This window comes from Gallinula chloropus (assembly GCF_964237585.1).
Source record: "Gallinula chloropus genome assembly, chromosome: 2".
NCBI lineage: Eukaryota > Metazoa > Chordata > Aves > Gruiformes > Rallidae > Gallinula > Gallinula chloropus.
Genome location: NC_140086.1, coordinates 90539322 through 90556646, shown reverse-complemented (window position 1 = coordinate 90556646; position 17325 = coordinate 90539322). Strand labels below are relative to the sequence as shown.

Sequence of the window (17325 nt, the reverse complement as noted above, 5' to 3'; positions counted from 1 at the left end):
ATTTTTGCTAGCTTCGTGCGAGAGCTGTTAAAGAAATAGTATGAAGTAGGAGCTGTTCAAAGAAAGGACTGTGCATGCCCTTTTTCAAATGCCTGGGGGCTCAATTTATGCAAGAGTGGAAAAGGTTATTGGAATTACAGTATTCTCCTTATAAGTATAAATCTTCCTTACTCTCTGCATTGCTTCCTTCAGTACAATCAAATTATGACTTCTCTTATAATCTGTTGGCCTCTTTCTCCTCAGTGCTTCCTCTGAGTTTACTTCCTGATTTTGGTGGTCAGAGTGGGTATGAGCTCTTCTTGGGGACGTCTGCCATTAGGACACGGGCTGTTTTCCTTATTTTAACCCCTAAAAACTACTCTGGAGCAGAGGTGCCCTTGAAAAATTATTAACGTATTGTCCCGAATCCGGGAAAAAACTGTAGTGTTTGAGGCAGCCTGTTTGAAATGAATTTATACAAACTTTTAAAGTGTGCCAAAGGGGAATAAAAGGAGGATCTTTCTAAAGCTCCTTGGGAGGTTAGATGGTGTTTGGTTAATGCATAAATTGCAGTGGGATCTAATTTTCATCAGTTTTTCCATTTCAGTTGCTGAAAGTCTTGCGTGTTGTCAATGTGACCGAGACGCCTAAGGAATTAATTTTATTTGAGGTACTCCTTGTATGACTGGTCAATTGGGAATGCAATTAAGATGCAACACTGCAGTTGTTATACTTGCGATGATGACAATCGGATGGGATTAGAGTACACTTGTAATTTCTCCAGCTCAAAACACAGCTTGCATTTACCATTTAAAGTGTCTGTCTTTTAATTGTTCCAAAACAGCTCCAGCAGTTTGGGTATGCTCAGTATGCAAAATCTTACCTTCTGTCATGGAAAGACTTGTAACTGTAACTGTTCAGGATTGTAAGGACACTTTAGGGGATTCTCACTGGTCTGCTCATCCCTGCTGTGCAGCTAAAAGCTCATTGCCACTGAAAGGAAGTGGGGTGGCTCCTTTCCTCCCCTTCCAAGCCCTTTTGCATGGTGTCAGCTGTTCATACAACCATGGCTTTAAACTACAAGGGGGTCTTTAAGATGGTTGTAAAGTTAAATCCAGAAAACCTTTCACCTGCAGCTCTTTGACTGAGCTAAAGCGTTGTTAGATCCTTACTGTAAATGTAAATTGTCAAGTGCCTAAGTGTCTGTTCCCTGTGCTTTTTTCTTTTTCCCCTTCCCCTTTCGCCCCTCAGCTGCTAAATGACTTTTCCTTGCTATGTAGCTCCAAGCTAGCATTCAGTGTTGTGGAGGGTTGCTGGTAGCAAAAGCTTCACATGGCTCATGTGCACGTATCAGCTAAGACCTGTCTGGAAGGACTGATACCACTGCAAGATACAGACCACCCATGGCCCAGCAGAGTCTTTTGGCTGCTGTGTGCTGCACAGCACCCCTGCTAGCCTCCCTCCTGAAAGCGGGGTCTGTGTCATAGCTCTGAGGAGATTCTTCCACCCAGGCCGTTAGGTCTGCTCCTTCTCACCAGCAACTTGAAGTGCACAGCCTCCCTGCTATGACCTGCCCAGTGCCTGAGTCCCAAATACTCTGCTTAGCTTGGCTGGGAAATGGTTCTTGCTCGGTGGTTACAAGGGTTTGTTGGTGCAGCGATATTGTATCGCTGGGGTATGTCTCATGTTGTTGTGGGTTTATGGTTAATCCCACGCTTCCATGATTGGAGCAGTGTCTTGTGGGTTGCTGTTTTGTTCTCTCTCTAAGAAATTTTAGTGGTTTGGAGACAGGGATGTGAAAGCTCTGTCAGTTGGGATTTTTTTTCTTTTTTCTTTTATTTATTTTATTTTTCCCAGCAGGAAACTAATTTTTTTTTTTTTCCAGAGAGCAGCTGTACATATAAAGCCTATTCTGCTAAGCCTGTCAGCTTACTGAATTTTAGCTACCCTGCTCCTTGGCTGTGTCCCTGCACTCGGCAGAAATTGAAAACTGGTAGAGCTCAAGTTGGAAGTGAGATGGGCAGCAGCAAGCTCGGGAGCTGCCCTTAAGGTAGTCAGCATACAGGGTTGGATATTTTTTTTTCATTATTATTTTTTTTTCTTCCCTGACTCCACGTGTTAACTTCCTGCTGCAAAAGGAAGTGTGTGTAAATCCATAAATCACCTGCGAATGAATAGCGTGTTACTTCCCTTTCCTGCCCGTTCCTGCAGGTTAGCTTATCAGGGAAACGCAAGCCAAACTGTCGCGACAACAGGATGTGCGTGGAGGAAAAAGCCACGTGTGTGAGGAAGGTGGATTTAGAAGTTATCTGTAGTGACTTGAGTATTCAAGTCCAGAAACAAATGTCAGCACACAAATTCACATAAATATTTATGTGCCTTTCAAGGGGAACCGTAATTTAACAAGGCTAGCCAAATTTCCATCCCCAGTCACGCAGACATGATTCCTATTTTCTCGCTTACAAATAACATAACCCTGTGGGATTTTTACTAGTTCAAGTTAATTAAATTCCACTCAAAGCATGAAATTTGCAGGCAGTGCTCATTGCAGTATTTCTACAAATGCATATTATTTAGTCAGATACAATAAAAAGTTCACTTTTGTTTTAATTCTTCGTTTCATTTATTGCCAGTCTACAGAATTTAATCATACACGCTGCACCAGTGCTCATATCACTCAGTTTTTTAATGAATACTGCTCAGTGTCAGTTAGTGGATGAATTTGTTCACAAGTCGGATGCTGCAACTACTGATGGACCTGAAAGTATGAGCTGTGTTTTTGTCTTTCAAGAACATATGGTCCCTTCTTAAACGAACTGTACATACACTTACGTAGTTTTTAGAGATAAGTGGAGACATAAGTGCTCGTTAGTATCTTGAAAACTTGTTTGCTCACATTCTTTGAATTCTGGGTATGGTTTGAATTGTGAGAGAAGAAATCAGTTCACTGAAGTTTAATGAATGATGTGCAGACGTTTGCAAGCATTACTCCAGTTTTGCATGAGCTGTATGTCTGCTTTAGTCACCCATGCATTCAGCAAGGAACCTTTCAACCTAATTAATCTTGAATTTAGGTTTGGTATTAAAACAGGTAGTATCTTAGAGAAAAAGGGTGTTTAAAGGAGGCTCTGTGGCTTGGAGGTGTAGCTGTCCCTTGATGAAGAGTGTCTGTGTTGAAGCGTGAGAGGGAGCATGGTCCAGTGCTTGTGTCAGAAGCTCTGGATCCACACTCCCCCACCTCTGTGGGTGGTTTCCCCAGGTCCTGGATGCTCCAGTATCTCTCACCAAGTGACTTGTGTTTGGAGGAATTTGAAGCAGGCCAACCATTCCTGCGGCTTCTCCTTCCAGCTTTATCCTATTCCTGTGGCAGAGATCACAAATTTCTAGATCAAACTATTAGCTCATACGTGGATGTCCTCTCCCATACAGTCAGGTCTTTAAGCGCAAATACCTCTCCTGTCAGTGGCTTACCTCACCTATTTGGTATACAAGGTTAAAGACATATGCATTTCATTTTGTTGCTGTTTGTTTTCTGAGGAGAACAATCTCTGGCAGGCGCAGCAGCAGCGGAGCGCAGTGTTTGCGTGTGCTTTGGTGGGAGGGGGGAAGGTGCCTCGGTGCAGTGGAGGAGGGCAAGCTCTGCTGGAGTGTGGTGTCCTGTAATTAATAACGCTGTGAAAAATGCAGGCTGGGAGGTCTGCGTGCCCCAGTACTAAGGCAGAGGTAGGTAACTTTAGGTACCATCTGTTACTCACACCCTTGAGACACTTGGACTCTGAGCGACCTGATCTAGTGAAGATGTCCCAGCTCGCTGCAGGGGGGTTGGACTGGGTGGCCTTTAAAGGTCCCTTCCAACCTCACACATTCTATGAGGCTAATTTATAGAGAAACGAGGAGGGCGTTTTTTCCGTGTAGCGTCAACAGCACACGGACCAGGGATTGTTTTCTAAAATAAATGTCTGCTTGATGTGAAACTGCTGTCCAGATGTAACAAAATGCTGCTCTGTCAGCTTCTCTTTAAGGGCCTCTTCCAGTGCTGGTGTTGTTTCCACCCTGATTTCAGTCCTGTACTGGTTGGCAGCGTAGCTGTCTCCTGGGTACGGAGCTGTTCTCCCCTGGAGCACTCTACAGCTTTATAAGATAAGTGAGAAGAAAGAAAAATAACAAAAAACCTTACAGGAAGCAGAATCAATAATGTGGTGAGGCAAAAAGCAATATAAGGCAAGAAATGTTTTTCTTATTATAGCAAACAAAAATGGATTGAATGTAGGGAGGAAAAATGAGAGCAACTTAAAAAGACGGTATAATGGTAGAAATAGCTTATGTGGTAAAATTGCAACCAGCGTTCCTAATAAAAATCTCATTTTGGTTTCATTTATAGCTTTGACTTTGAAAAGGGGGTTTTGTTTAGAACTTGACTGACTTGTTTTTCAAGGCACAAATCCAAATCTGTGTTTCTAGGAAGCTTGAAGAAAATTAATTAAAGAGCTTTTGAATTATAGATCCATTAAAAATGAATGTGCTTTGGAAGTTAAATAAATAAAGCTGTTGGTGTTATCTGCTGGAAAAAATGGATTCTTTTGTATCTGTGCAGTAGAGAAACCCAATTACAGCACTTCAGTGCTTTAGAATTTGGGCAGGAGAAGTTTTGATTATATGAGCCTTGACTCTACCCATGTGAGTCTTTTCAGATGTCATGTGTGAGTTTAGAGTTATGAATCAGCCAAAAGTGTTGTCCCATCCTTGCTTATATTTTTTTCTTTAGTGTCTGTTTTAAGTCTGGAAGAAAATATGTAAAGTTCAATGTGTATGTTGTAAACATTAAGCCTGATGGATTTGACCTTTTCAGGAGACAAACTTCACCCTTCTTGACTGAGTTACATTTCAATAAACCAAGTATTCATGCAGCTGCCTTTTTTCCCTTCCTGACTTTTCCTTAATGCAGTTCTTTTGTTGAGAGTCGGTGCTTTACATGGGTCTGGGGCCAGTAATGTGGCAAAGCAGAGAACAAGAATAGCCAATAGATGACTTGGAGGGAAGATAAAGAAAATAGAACATATAATATGTACAGGAGCTGCCAGGTATTTTCTAAAAGAAGAAATCTGCTCCTGTCCAATGAAGAATGATAGCAGCAATTGAAGGTTTTTTAACCTCGTTAATTTGGAAACAAAGCCATGGCCAGGCAAGGCAGGCAGTGTGTCACACATGTGAATTGTGCACTGTCTTGGTGTTGTGCTTTGCTGGGACCCTGGCTGGGAGTTCCCAGCACCTGGTGGGACTTGCACTAGAGATACTAGTGCCTTTCCCTGCCAGGACAGCTTTGTATATGACTTCTGTTTCATTAGGAAATGCTTATTTATTCATAGTCTCTGTCCCTCCTTCAGGCCGCTGAGACTGGTACTACTTGCCCGGTGGCACTCAGCTGACAGATTGTTCTGCTCACAGTGCAGGTGAAATACCTCACAGAAGTGGACTGCTCTTAGTAAAACCCCACCTGCCTGTGCGAGTCGGAGAGGGCCTTTTATTCATGTGCATATATATAAATAATAATTAAAAAATCTTTTCTGCCCTGCTTGCTGTCAGTAGTTAAAACCTCAGTGTGACGGTGCAGGAGCTGGTTGAAGCTTCTGCCCTGCAGGAGGAGCAGACAGCAGCTTGGCGACAGCCCAAACTCTGACCTAGCTCTGCCTGTCCTGAATCTGCCCATCCTTCCCTGGCAGGTGCTCCCACCTGCTGCTGGTCCTATGGTAAACTGACTCAAGTGTGCTAAACTATTAATTGTACTGTTTGACTTGTTTTAAATCCAGTTTTCTCCTGGTCTCTTTCCTCCCAGCCAAAAACTCGCCATGGGGTCGGGTTGGCCTGGGCAGACAAAGGAGGAGAGGAGGAGCAGGTGCCTGGGGAGTTAAGGAGGGCGGATGGCCTGCAGGAGCCACGGTGCTAATTTGACTTGCCATGGTGCCCTGCTACAGATGCGGTTTAAGAGGCCTTGTGGCTTCATCACAGTGCGGATCAATCAATCAATTCTTGCAAGCGTATTGAAGTGACCTTAGGTCAAGAAATTCTCTTGGTGAAAACAGATTAGGCTGTTAGGAGTCACTGCAAAGCTTGCCTGTGTTCAGTGTGGTGGGTCGTTGCTGAACCTGGGACTTCTTTCTTCCAGCCTTTTTAAAGATTAGACAGTGTTTAATTGCATCTTGGCAGAGACAGCAGGTCTAAACTGTTTAGAAATGTATGTCTTGGACAGGTTGATGTTTCCTCTCAGGATAGCTGTCCATGTTTGAAGCAGCAGCAGATGGAAGTCCTTCCACTTCTAGGCACTAACTTGCCTTGGAGAACACTGCATAAACTGGCAGCAGAGAAAAGCATTCTTAATTTATAGGGATTTGTATGGCTTTATTTGCCCTTAGAGTGAGGAAACTGGATTTGGATTTATTTAAAACTTTGAAATTCAGTTGAAGAACCAAATAAAGGTCAGGTCTTGGTTATGAGGCTTGCACTTTCCTGGCTAGCTTTTCTTAACAACATCCAAATGAGTGAATGAATAGGAAGCCTCCAGTCTGCCAATGACAACAAATAATCTGTGATTCAGAGTAAAACCTCTTGATTATGAACTTGACAGTCCTAAACTTTCAGGAGCCAAAATGCAACCTCTCAGTCTGATATTACAATACTGGACAGACCCAGTTTCTTTCAAAAGATAATTTTGTTGTGTTCCCTTTGTTTTCTTAAGTAAATTTTGCCCTTTAAAGAGATTAGATTTTATTTTTGAGTTTAGGAAAAAAACAAAAGGTTAGGAATCTAAATGAGTGATAGAGATTATGATGTTTGTGTTTAGGATAAAGATGCTGGAAGATACTCTACTTTGAAGTGTCTGTCCAGCTCATATGACCTTGATCACCTATTCAGAGCATTTCCAAAATCTTTGGTGTTGTCATAGTGTTCCTTTTTTATTCTTGCTTCATTTTTGATTGCCACCTAAGTGGCTGCCACAGCCTGTCTGTCTATTTGAGTGTATTTTACTCTGTAAAATAAGGGAAGTTTCTGGATTTGTGTGTTCAGACATCAGGTATTTCTCACACTTGTTTTGTTAGAGGTGGTTGTACCGACAAGGCTAAGTTTCACTATCTCAATGCTGGAAGGAAATAGTCCTCATTCTTTGGAAAAAACATCTGTGAGAGAGGTATGCTACAGGACTTTCATTGTATTGAGGGAATTTATTAAGGCTTGTAAGATTACTGTGGAAACAAATTTATACTGGTGACTCTGAATTGGGAATATTGGTGTGCAAAGTATTGTATGCAATTTTAATTTCAAGTAATAGAATTTTAGTGACTTAAATTTTAGGTGTTACTGTAACAGGGTTAAATCCCAAACTAAACCATAGCTAAGGGGGGGGTTTCATACTGCATTGCAGTTATACTTGCACGATGTGTAACTGGTATGAAGTAGTGCTGTTGTGATGTAAACTGTGAGGCAATCTCAAGACAGGCGTTCAGTGTAAAAATGCATTAGATTTAAATTCATTCAAAAGCTAGGCATAAAACTGCTGCTCACTTGAGAAACCTAAGCAGAACAACTGCCAAAACTTCCACTGCCCGTTTGCTCTGCAAACTGATGTGTCTTCAGAAATCATTCGTCTGCCTGCTGACTGAGGAGCTGCATGGGAATAGGACGTAGGTTGCAAAGCTCTGTCGCCTGTACCTGGGGAGGCTGACAGCGGCATGTCCTCCTCTGAAACCCTCTCGTCCTGCCCCAGCACAGGTATATGTTGAGAGGCACTGTCAGTGCAGTGTGGGTCTGGGGATCAGCAGAGTTGCCGCCTACGTGTCCAGTATCAACTCCTCAGAGTACTGGGGTTTTCCTGATGGTCTTTAAGGAAAAGTTCTACTGTGTGGGAGTTGTGCTGCAGGTGTGATCCTAGTAAGAAACCGATGTTCAGTAATTATTGACTATAGCGTTCCCATTACTGTGGTCGCAGTGTGGACCTGTGTTTGCACTCTTGTAATGGCATCTTAGCTCTGGAGGGTGAATTGCTCCGCAGCTCCTGCCGCTGGGGAGGAGCAGCCCTGCTTACCAGCATCCCTCTTGGCAGCTGCTTGCTTTCGGTTCACTTTGACACTTGTCTCTTCTTCAACCACTTAATCTAGCCAAAAAAGTTACTTTGCTGAGCTAATTTTCTGCACTCCTATTGAAACATGCAATTAGGGAGCAACCAGATGCAAATATCAGGTAAATGTCAGGGGAAGGGAGCATGTGGAAAGGTGGGCTTTGCTCCTGGGGTGGCAAACTGCATCCTGAGCAGCACTATCAGAACTAAATCTGAAAATACATGTCTGCAAAGGTGCGACCTACACATTACAGCACAGCCAGTTTCAGAAGCTTCTGCCACACGTTGCCACCTCCTGAATTTGCTGATTTAGCCAGTTTTGTAACTGCACTCAAAGCCAACTGTGAAAAGTGATGTGACATAAACAAAAATATTCACAAGTATTCTCTTGAAATATTATTCCTGCCCTAGCAGTGCCAGGTTGTTGGGTTGGGTTTTTTTTAACAGATCCACTTTAGGACTATTTCGTGATTGCACCGGCAGCGGAATTGGTGGAGATGAAGAAAATAACCTGTAGCATGCTCTTTTCTTCTCACACAGTGTTGTCTGTGTGCATTCAGGATGAGCTATATGTAGATGAGGTTCTCGTGTACTGCAGAGTATGCTTCAGATAGAGCAAAATGGGAAGGGAAGAAATCAGAGCATCATCCTGTAGCATATAGAAGTATTCTGACTTCTCCCTGTACTGGAGAAACTAAATGTTTCATTCTGAATCAAACTTAGTATCTGTGTTCTCTGGTGGTAATGTGGTGATTTCAAATGCTCTTGAGGAATGGTTTGGCTTGGAAGGCACCTCAAAGATTATCTAGTTCGAACCCCCTGCCATGGGCAGGGACATGCTTCTCTCAGTCAGGTTGCCCAAAGCTCCATCCAGCCTGGCCTTGGACACTGCCAGGGAGGGAGCAGCCACAGCTTCTCTGGGCAGCCTGTGCCAGGGTCTCACCACCCTCACAGGGAAGAGTTTCTTCCTGATACCTAATCTAAATCTGCCCTACTTCAGTTTAAAGCCATTACCCCTTGTCCTATCACTGCATTCCCTGATAAACAGCCCCTCTCTAGCTTTTCTGTAGCCCCCTTTAGGTAATGGAAGGCTGCAGTAAGGTCTTTCCAGAGCCTTCTCCAGGCTGAACAAGCCCAGGTAGATAACATGAGTTGCTCTTCTGTTACCCACCAATGCTGTAACTCTGTTGTACATGGCCACTGCATTTTTCAGGCACAGTTTGCCCTTAGTAAAGCCCTGTTGGCTGTTACTGATCTCCTTGTTTTCACCTGCTGAAGCGTAGTTTCCAGGAGGATCTGCTTCGTGATCTTGCCAGACACAAAGGTGAGAATGACTGGCCTGTAGTTCCCTGGGTCTTCCTCTTTTGCCTTTTTAAAAATTGGGCTTATGTTTCCCCTTTTCCAGTGAGTGGGAACTGTACTGGATTGCCACATGAATTCTTCCTTGTGTCTTGATACCTGGATCATACATTTTCACTGCAGTTTCTTTTCTTGCTAAACTAGTCTGTTGTTTCAAGGGACTCAAGCAACCAGGACAGACATAGGTGAAAGCAGATGTCAAAACAGTAAAATTTCTTGTGAGGTAGAACATCGTTATCCCCCCCCACAATATACATAACCTATTGTTGGCATAGTCTCCTGTGCAATGCCTTCATTTATCTCCTCTGTATCAAGTTCGTAATGACTTGAGATGGGCTCATAGAAAATGCTGAATAAACACAATCCAGTGTAGCCTGAAACATTCCTTGTATTTGGTTCTGCATGGGGATGTGGTGGGAGAAGCAGCTGCTCCCAAAATCTGCAGGCTATTAGTATCACGATGTTTACCTGCACCCAATAAGCCAAGGAGTATTCTTTCCCCCATTGATTTCAACCAGGATAACTGAGGGTGGTAGTCCAAAGCCTTCAGGTAGGAAGTCAGAGGCTTGCTTTGGAAGCTCCTGGAAGCATGTTTGCCACAGAACCAAAGGCTGTGAGACCACCTAGCTCCTGGGGTCCCGGTCAGTTGGGTGTTCCTTCCAGAGGGAAACAAATTCCCATGTGCTGGTTGGTGGGCTTTGTCTCCGTATTATTTTTTTAATAATCTTTTTTTTGTGGGGCTTGAAAAAATTTCATCTTTTCATGTCTCTTATTCTAAAGATAGTGTATTGAAGAAGCACAATGAAAGACTGGCGGATACAATTTGCAAAATTTATTATCTGTGTGATGATAAAAATGGTATGAGATGGGGTGCTCGATTTACAAGGAGAGAACACAGGCTTTTTAATTCTGATATGCTGGAGTGCTTGACACCTTTTGCAGTGTTAATTCTTTCCATGGGATACAGCAGACCGTCATTGTGCATGCACCTGATGTCTGAGGGTGTCTTAAGGGGCAGATATTCCATACTGTGGCATTGAGTATTTCCTCAGTAGACTTGGAGCCTGTGACTGAGATGACAGAGGACTGTAGGACGAGCATTAGTGTGGTGGTAGACTGTCCACTCTCATTTTCATCACCTGGCTTCTGTCGGGATGAAGTACCTTGACACTGCTTATGGTGCTGGGTAAGGCACAGACATGCCTTGGGGAATATTTGCTTTCAGAACACCTGTGGAAAATGGGCTGGCCCCACAAAAATTGCTGTGTAAAGCCACCATGAGGGAACATAACCACTTTCTCTGTCAGAGGCGATATGTTGCGTAGCGCACAGTTGGTGGGGACACAGACCTGCTTACATGCACTTGTATGACATGGGAACATTTCTCTGTACAACAGCCTAATATGTGATGTAATAAGCTAATGAAATGTGACTGGAAAGCACGGGAGGGTGTAGGTGGGTTGTGGAGGTGGTGGTTTCACCGCCAGTCCAGGCTGTGGTCTCTTATGCTTTCCTAAAGTAGCGCAGATCTTTGTTTCCTGTTTTGTTCTGTGAGCAAAGCATCACATAAATTGTGCATGCTGACTTGCTGTCATAAAATTGTAATGAAAAAAACAACAGCAAAATCAGAAATCCTAAATTCGTTGTTAATACAGTTCTCTAATTCCCAAGTTGGAATGTAAAATTGAGTTCTTTCATAACTTAGGAAATTTGGTTTGTTTAAAATAAAAGAGGAAAAAAGGGTTAAGACCAAAATGGTGCTTTTTTTGCCCTCAGGTGTCTCAGCATAGAAAAACATTATGGGATGCAGTGCAGTCAGCAAATCACTTTTCATCCAATGCAAATGGTTCTTACCCGAGTAAAATCATATACTGCTCTGTGTGTGTGTGTCTGCCTTACTATTGACCCCGGTTTCCTGGCAGTGCCACTTAAAGGCTTTTGTTTGTTTGGAGATTGGCCTGGGCTGAATTCCCCGGCCAAGCAAGCGTGATCTGTCCCTGAAATGTTCTCTGCCCCAGCGGTCACCTCTTCTCCCTCGGGCACCCAGGGTGCTGGTGGCAGCAGCTGGCACTGGCACTAGCATCACTCACTGGTTTTGGTCTCCTCCCTCACACAACTTCTTAATGAAACACCTGATGAGTCACTGATAACTAATCTCACTTGGGTGTAGGGCCATCACCTCCCTGGAGGCTGCGGAGAAGTTCTCTCTGAGTCTTGAGGATGCTGTGAACCAGAGAGATACCATTTGCATGCGGCTGAGGCTTCTTTCTTCGTGTAATTTTATAATTCGGTACCTGTAGGGACAGCAAATTGGAAGTGAAACGGGCACAACCAGAAGGAAATGATTGTGTCCCTCACTCCCCCAGGCAGCACTTTTACATAAGAGGGACACTTTCAGAGATGCATATTGAAATTGATTTCATCTTTCTGCCCCATTAAACAAGCAATTGGTTTTCAACAGCAGTTCACAGACGAATTTGAGTCGAAGCAGGCTGATTAACTGGAGAACAGCCAGCTTGGCAATTGTTTGTCATCTCCTGTTTAATGCTCGCCATGTACAGTAGTGATACACGCATCAGAGGCTTGAAACTTTTCCCCTTGAGACAATGCAGTAAATGAATCTGTTGAGAAATCGCTGAGATTCTAGTCTCCCTACCAACTTTTTCATTTAACCAAGTTAAATACTGCTAGCTGGAGTTGCCCAACTCTGTGACTTGCAGGCAATGCTGGAAAACTTTTTATTTTTGCTTTTTGTATCTAGAAATGGATGGAGTTTGGTTGGGTTGAATGTGCTGAAGTGAAGCTTAATCCCTGTCAGTTATAACAAAAAATCCTCATTCAAACACAGAATATACTCTGCTTTTACTCACAAAGCTAGGTGATCTTTGCATCTTTTTCTTCAAAATTATGACATCCCAAAGGCACGTATACGCATTCCTATTCTGAATATCTGAATTTGGGGTGCTCTAGTGGCTAACCGGACTTCTGAAAGGTGAGGATGTTAAGGAGTATCTCTTCAGTCTCTGACAGGTTTTATCTTTAATTTCTCAGTATTGTAATTCTGATTATTTTAAAGGAAATATAGACTTACTTAAAAGCTCTTCATCATCACGACCCTTCTTTTGGTTTGTTGGTGGGTGAGGCAAACATGCTGTAACCTCTCGAGGGCTGAGAGGGGGAAAGGTGGAAGGAGGGAGGAAACAGCTGGTGCGATGTACAGGATGCCTCTTACTGATATTTTCTAATTCGTTCTTACAAAGTTAATGCAAATGGTAGAGTTTAAATGGCTGTGTTGCTATCTGCAGGGAGGAGGGAGTGAATCTGCAAATTAAAGTACAAGGTTATTGGAGCACTTATCTACCTATAATATTGGTATATGTCTCTGAACCGCTGACTATTTTTATTGCTGCTGCTTTAATAATTAATCTACCCTTTGGAAGTGGCAGGCTTTTTGTCTAGGATTAATGTGCTCTTAACATCCTCGTGTCTGCCACCTCGTCCTGCTGCAGCGGGCTTGTCCCATCTTTGACCACACGCTCATGTGCCTTCATAGGAAGTGCTACTAATCCCTCTCTGCTGCCAGGTTCCGGCATAAAATCTCCAGTGAAAGTGGTATGAAGTGGATTGCTTGGCAGCTCCCCTTTCTTTCCCAAGTCGTTTCCTGGTGGTGTTCTCTGAAATGAGCTTTTGCTGCTTTTTGTGTGGGATGCTCAGCATTGTGTGCTGGGCTTTGACCTGTTCACCCTTCTGCTTTCCATTAAATGCAACTGGTGCCCAGCACAGATTGCATGGCATACAATCTGGCTCCGGGAGGCGGTTGATGAGGAAGAATCATCATCTGTAGGTTGTACATTGTGCTGGGCAAGGCAAGGAGAGGTCAAACGTCTTTTACGTTTTAAGGAACGTTTGGTTGGTGGATTTCTCATCCCTGTGTTGAAGGAGAGAAGAGAAGCGAGACTGGGAGGTTGGCTAACAGAACTGTGGAAGATGGCAGAGGCAACACACTTGTGTCTCAAGGTAGCTTTTGTGCCTCCAAGAAGCAAGTGTCTTGCTAAAGGCGATTGCTTAGGGGCAGGCAATTATCACAAGCTCACTTAACTATGGAAGGAGGGATGTGCCTAGGAGGGGCTTTGTAGGACAGTGGAGTAAGAGGTAAGCATGGCAGTAGGAGCTGGCAAAGCTGTATCTGTGCATTGGGGAGAGGGAAGGAGAGGGAAATTTAGGATAGAAAGTAGTAATAACAGGATTCTGACTCAACTTATTTTTGAAAACCACAGAGTGGAAAGAGAGACAGAAAGATGGAGAGCCTTGCCTTCTAACAAGATTTATTCCAAACTAGTACATTGAGTGACTTAGTGGCCAACATAGGCCTTTTGATGATCCCCTCCCTGCTGTGCTTGTATCTAATTTTTTTCATATATCCATAGCTTAAACTCCAAAAGCCTCTTCAACGACACCAGTGACATCTAAATATAGTCCTCCTCAGTGGATGGTGGGGTTTTTTTCCTGTTTGTGGCAGCCCATGCAGTAGAGACCGCATGATGTTTGCCTTCATAGTTAAAACCACTTTTTTAACCCAGGTTTCCAGAGGCAAAAGGTAATATTTTTCTGCCTCATTGAACTGTTTCTAATTCAGTTGGGGCATGCTTCATAGTCTCCAAACAAGGTCATAAAGGTTGTCTAGAAGTAATAGAACAGCATGGCTGTACGGCTATTGCCCAGCTTCACTGGTGGGAAGGTCTTTCTGAATCAGCAAAGAAAATTGCTTGAAACCAGGTCTGTGCTCCTTTGTTCCCTGTGGTGCTGTTGGTAACTGCGCACACGATGAGTACTGGCTACAATTGATGGCTAGTAAGAAAAACAGCATTATTTTTCAATCTGGTGCTTTTCCTGGTCCTTTCTGTCAATTTGCAGCAAAACATCCACCAACAAGGCAAAGATGCCCCATCAGAACAAAGTATACCGTTCCTGCAGTGCTCATAGCAATACAAGGCTCTTCATTTTATTTTAGCTGTGTTTGAACACACAAATTTCTAGGGTTGCTGAGCTATACAATTTTGCTTGGGCTGCTGCTCTAGCAGTGCCGCTCCAAGTCATCAGAAATACTGGGCTTTTTGTCTTGTAAAGCCATATGGATTTTAGTTTAGAAACAAAACAAGTGCTGATTTTATTCTCTGAAATTTAGCTTAGGTATTCTTCTGAAAAGGATGCTGGCATTAGATGTAGCTTCTCTCAGGGAGCAGCTTCTGTGTACAGGAGTTCACCACACACAGATTCATGAGAAGTTTGTTTTGAGACACATACTATTTTCCCTTATATTGCCCTGTCTGTATCCTGACTGCATTGTAGGGCTAATAAGCCACCCCTCTTACTTCACTTTGCATCAGAGCGTGTCAATTTATTCCTTCTCCCTGGCTACTCCAGATGCACTGTTCAACTGACTGTTGTCTGTAATTACTATTTGAGTTGTTCTGGGCTTATAGCTATTTATTTGTGTTGGAAACTGGCCAATGTTTTCCATGGGATTATTTCTTTTTGCAAAAGTTTTTCTAGTCAAGATGGTTTAGGCAAAGCAATGGAACTGTTAGTTTTGGGACAGTGAAGGCTAATTCAAAACTCAGAAACCTTGATTTACAGCCCAGCAGTGTGCACTGCTCAACCTATGGGAGATATATAAGCAAGAGAAAGTGCTTACTGCGCTTCATGTTTGGCCTTCCTTGAAAATGTGAAGTTTTTTGCTTGTGGAGAGCAGCACTGTACAGTGATAACAGAGTGTGCTTTAGATGGTCTTACTAGTTTTTTGTTAACTGCCAGCAGAACAGCAAGTTTTTGTCTTGGGAAAGGGCAAAACTAGCATAGGAGGAGGACCCTCAGCAGTCTGGAAACAGCAAATTTATGGACATGGGACAATGTTCTGTTGGCAACAGCATGGGCAGGTCTAATGAAGCAGATTTCATTGTTTCTCAGCTCGCTACAGCGGCTGCTTCAGTTAGCTTTCTTGCTCCTGTTAAATGTGTCCTTGGGTGCCATGGGTGCAGGTGGAAAACTTGGTTTCTCCTGAAGTAATAGGTTTGCTTTTCTGAGGCTGAAGGAGGCCAGGAAGCCAAGTCAATTTAGCGTGGGTTTCATCTGTGAGGTTTCTAGTGGTTTTTCCATAGCAAAAGCTGGCAGAGTGTAGAAAGGAGCCTTGGTGACCTCATAATTGAATAAAATGAGACTTCTGGTTATGTTTGGGAGGGTTACTTAGGTTGTCATAAATATTTCTGCTCACATTTAAGCCCACAGACTTTCTTTTTTGGGAAGAAAAGAATTCAGGGTGGATGTTGCTGCAGTCTAGGGACTTCACTCCCTGCTTCTGTGACTTCTGTGTGGTTTGGTAAATTGCTGCCTTGTCTGCCTTGACAATATACAGTTCTGGGCAAAGGAGGGTGCCACAAATGAGACTTGAAGGGTTCACCTGATCTGTGCTTCTTCCATTGCCCTCCAGACAGAATGAGAAAGGAGGCTGCCCTTTTGGTGGTGCCTGCCTGTTCCCTGCCTCTGGAGGAGTGGGGAGCTTCATGTGCGGAGGCCCACAGAGCAGATGGGGCCCTAGAGGCTCCTCTTCCTCTGTTCCTGCTCGTTAGCTCTCCTGTTCAGCAATGCATATGAGGCAAGGAAAATGCTGTGCATCATGGGTGCCTGGGTATTCTACTCTACTCAAGCTGGAAGGGGGAGGAGGCAGCTGGACCCAAGTTTCCTGTGTCTCTCCCTGTTTTGGCCGATCCTCTGCTTTCCCACCCCCCATGCCCGTCCCGAGCATTCATCACATACTCTTTTCACCCTCTTTCAGGCCGTGCAGTAGCACAAGAGAGCCTTTGTTGTAGCTGGCGTGCAGTGTCTGTAGACCGTGAAAAGCACTACGGCAGCCGCCTGTTGTTGGAGGCTCTGCACTGGGGGACGTTTCAGCTGGGAGCTCTGAGCTGAGCAGCGGAGCTGTGGGGAGGCTTTGGGGATACAGAGGGCTGCTGTGGAGTGAACTGTGTGGAAACACGCTGGCGGTGACTGCCGTGGGAGTGTGTCTGTGGAGCAACTGCTGTGTGTTCACATAGCGGCGAAATGAGCCCTGGGGTATTTGTAAAAGGGAAGAGACTATTTTTTTATGTCAAATCAGTGACGTCAAGTACAGAGGCCAGAGGGAGCAGTGGTGGCAGCTGCATCATCCACGTGGAGGAGGACTACCTCATCTTGGGGGACTTCTCAGCTCTCTTGCACCGCGCAGCTCCCAGTCTGTGCTGCGCCTCGCAGCCAGCCCATGTGTCTCATACTACAGCCCAGCGTTACATCACACCAAAAGTCATAGAACCAGAGGAACGTTTTGGTTGGAGGAGACCTTTAAGACCATCAAGTCCAGTCGTTAAGTCATGGAGAAGAGCTGTCCTGGGGAGGCTGCCAGCACTAGAGAAAGCCCTATTTTGTATCAGCGTGTTGATGTTATGCATCGTGTTCAAAGGCCGTACTAATTATAAATTGGTCTTGGGAGATGAGGCTAAAAATAACTTTAAGTCGTCTTGTCTCTCTTGTCTCTGTAAACAACCTGCAACGCTGTTTGGAAGTGTGGCACAGTTTTCGTGTTGCAGGGAGTGAGCATGCTGCACTTGAAGGACTTTGGGAGTCATGATGCGATGCTTCCTCATTGCTAAGTTGACGAATAAAGAGGGGAAGGAATTTTTTTGACTACTAGGGATGGAAAAGGGGATATTTATGAGATTCTCTTCCATGCAGTTCTGGGAGAAATCTGAGTTTCCCCTCAGTATTGGGGGAGGAGAGGTGTTTATTTTTATGTATGCCATAGTAGCACTGCATTTTTTAAATAAGAAAACTCCCTTGAAGCACCA

The 17325-nt window shown here is 43.9% G+C and overlaps 1 protein-coding gene across 2 annotated transcripts in view; it reads left to right on the top strand.

Annotated features, from left to right (window-relative positions):
* Window positions 1–17325, top strand: part of SLC22A23 (solute carrier family 22 member 23) — a 113216-nt gene that overhangs the window by 28584 nt on the left and 67307 nt on the right. The window lies entirely within an intron of this gene.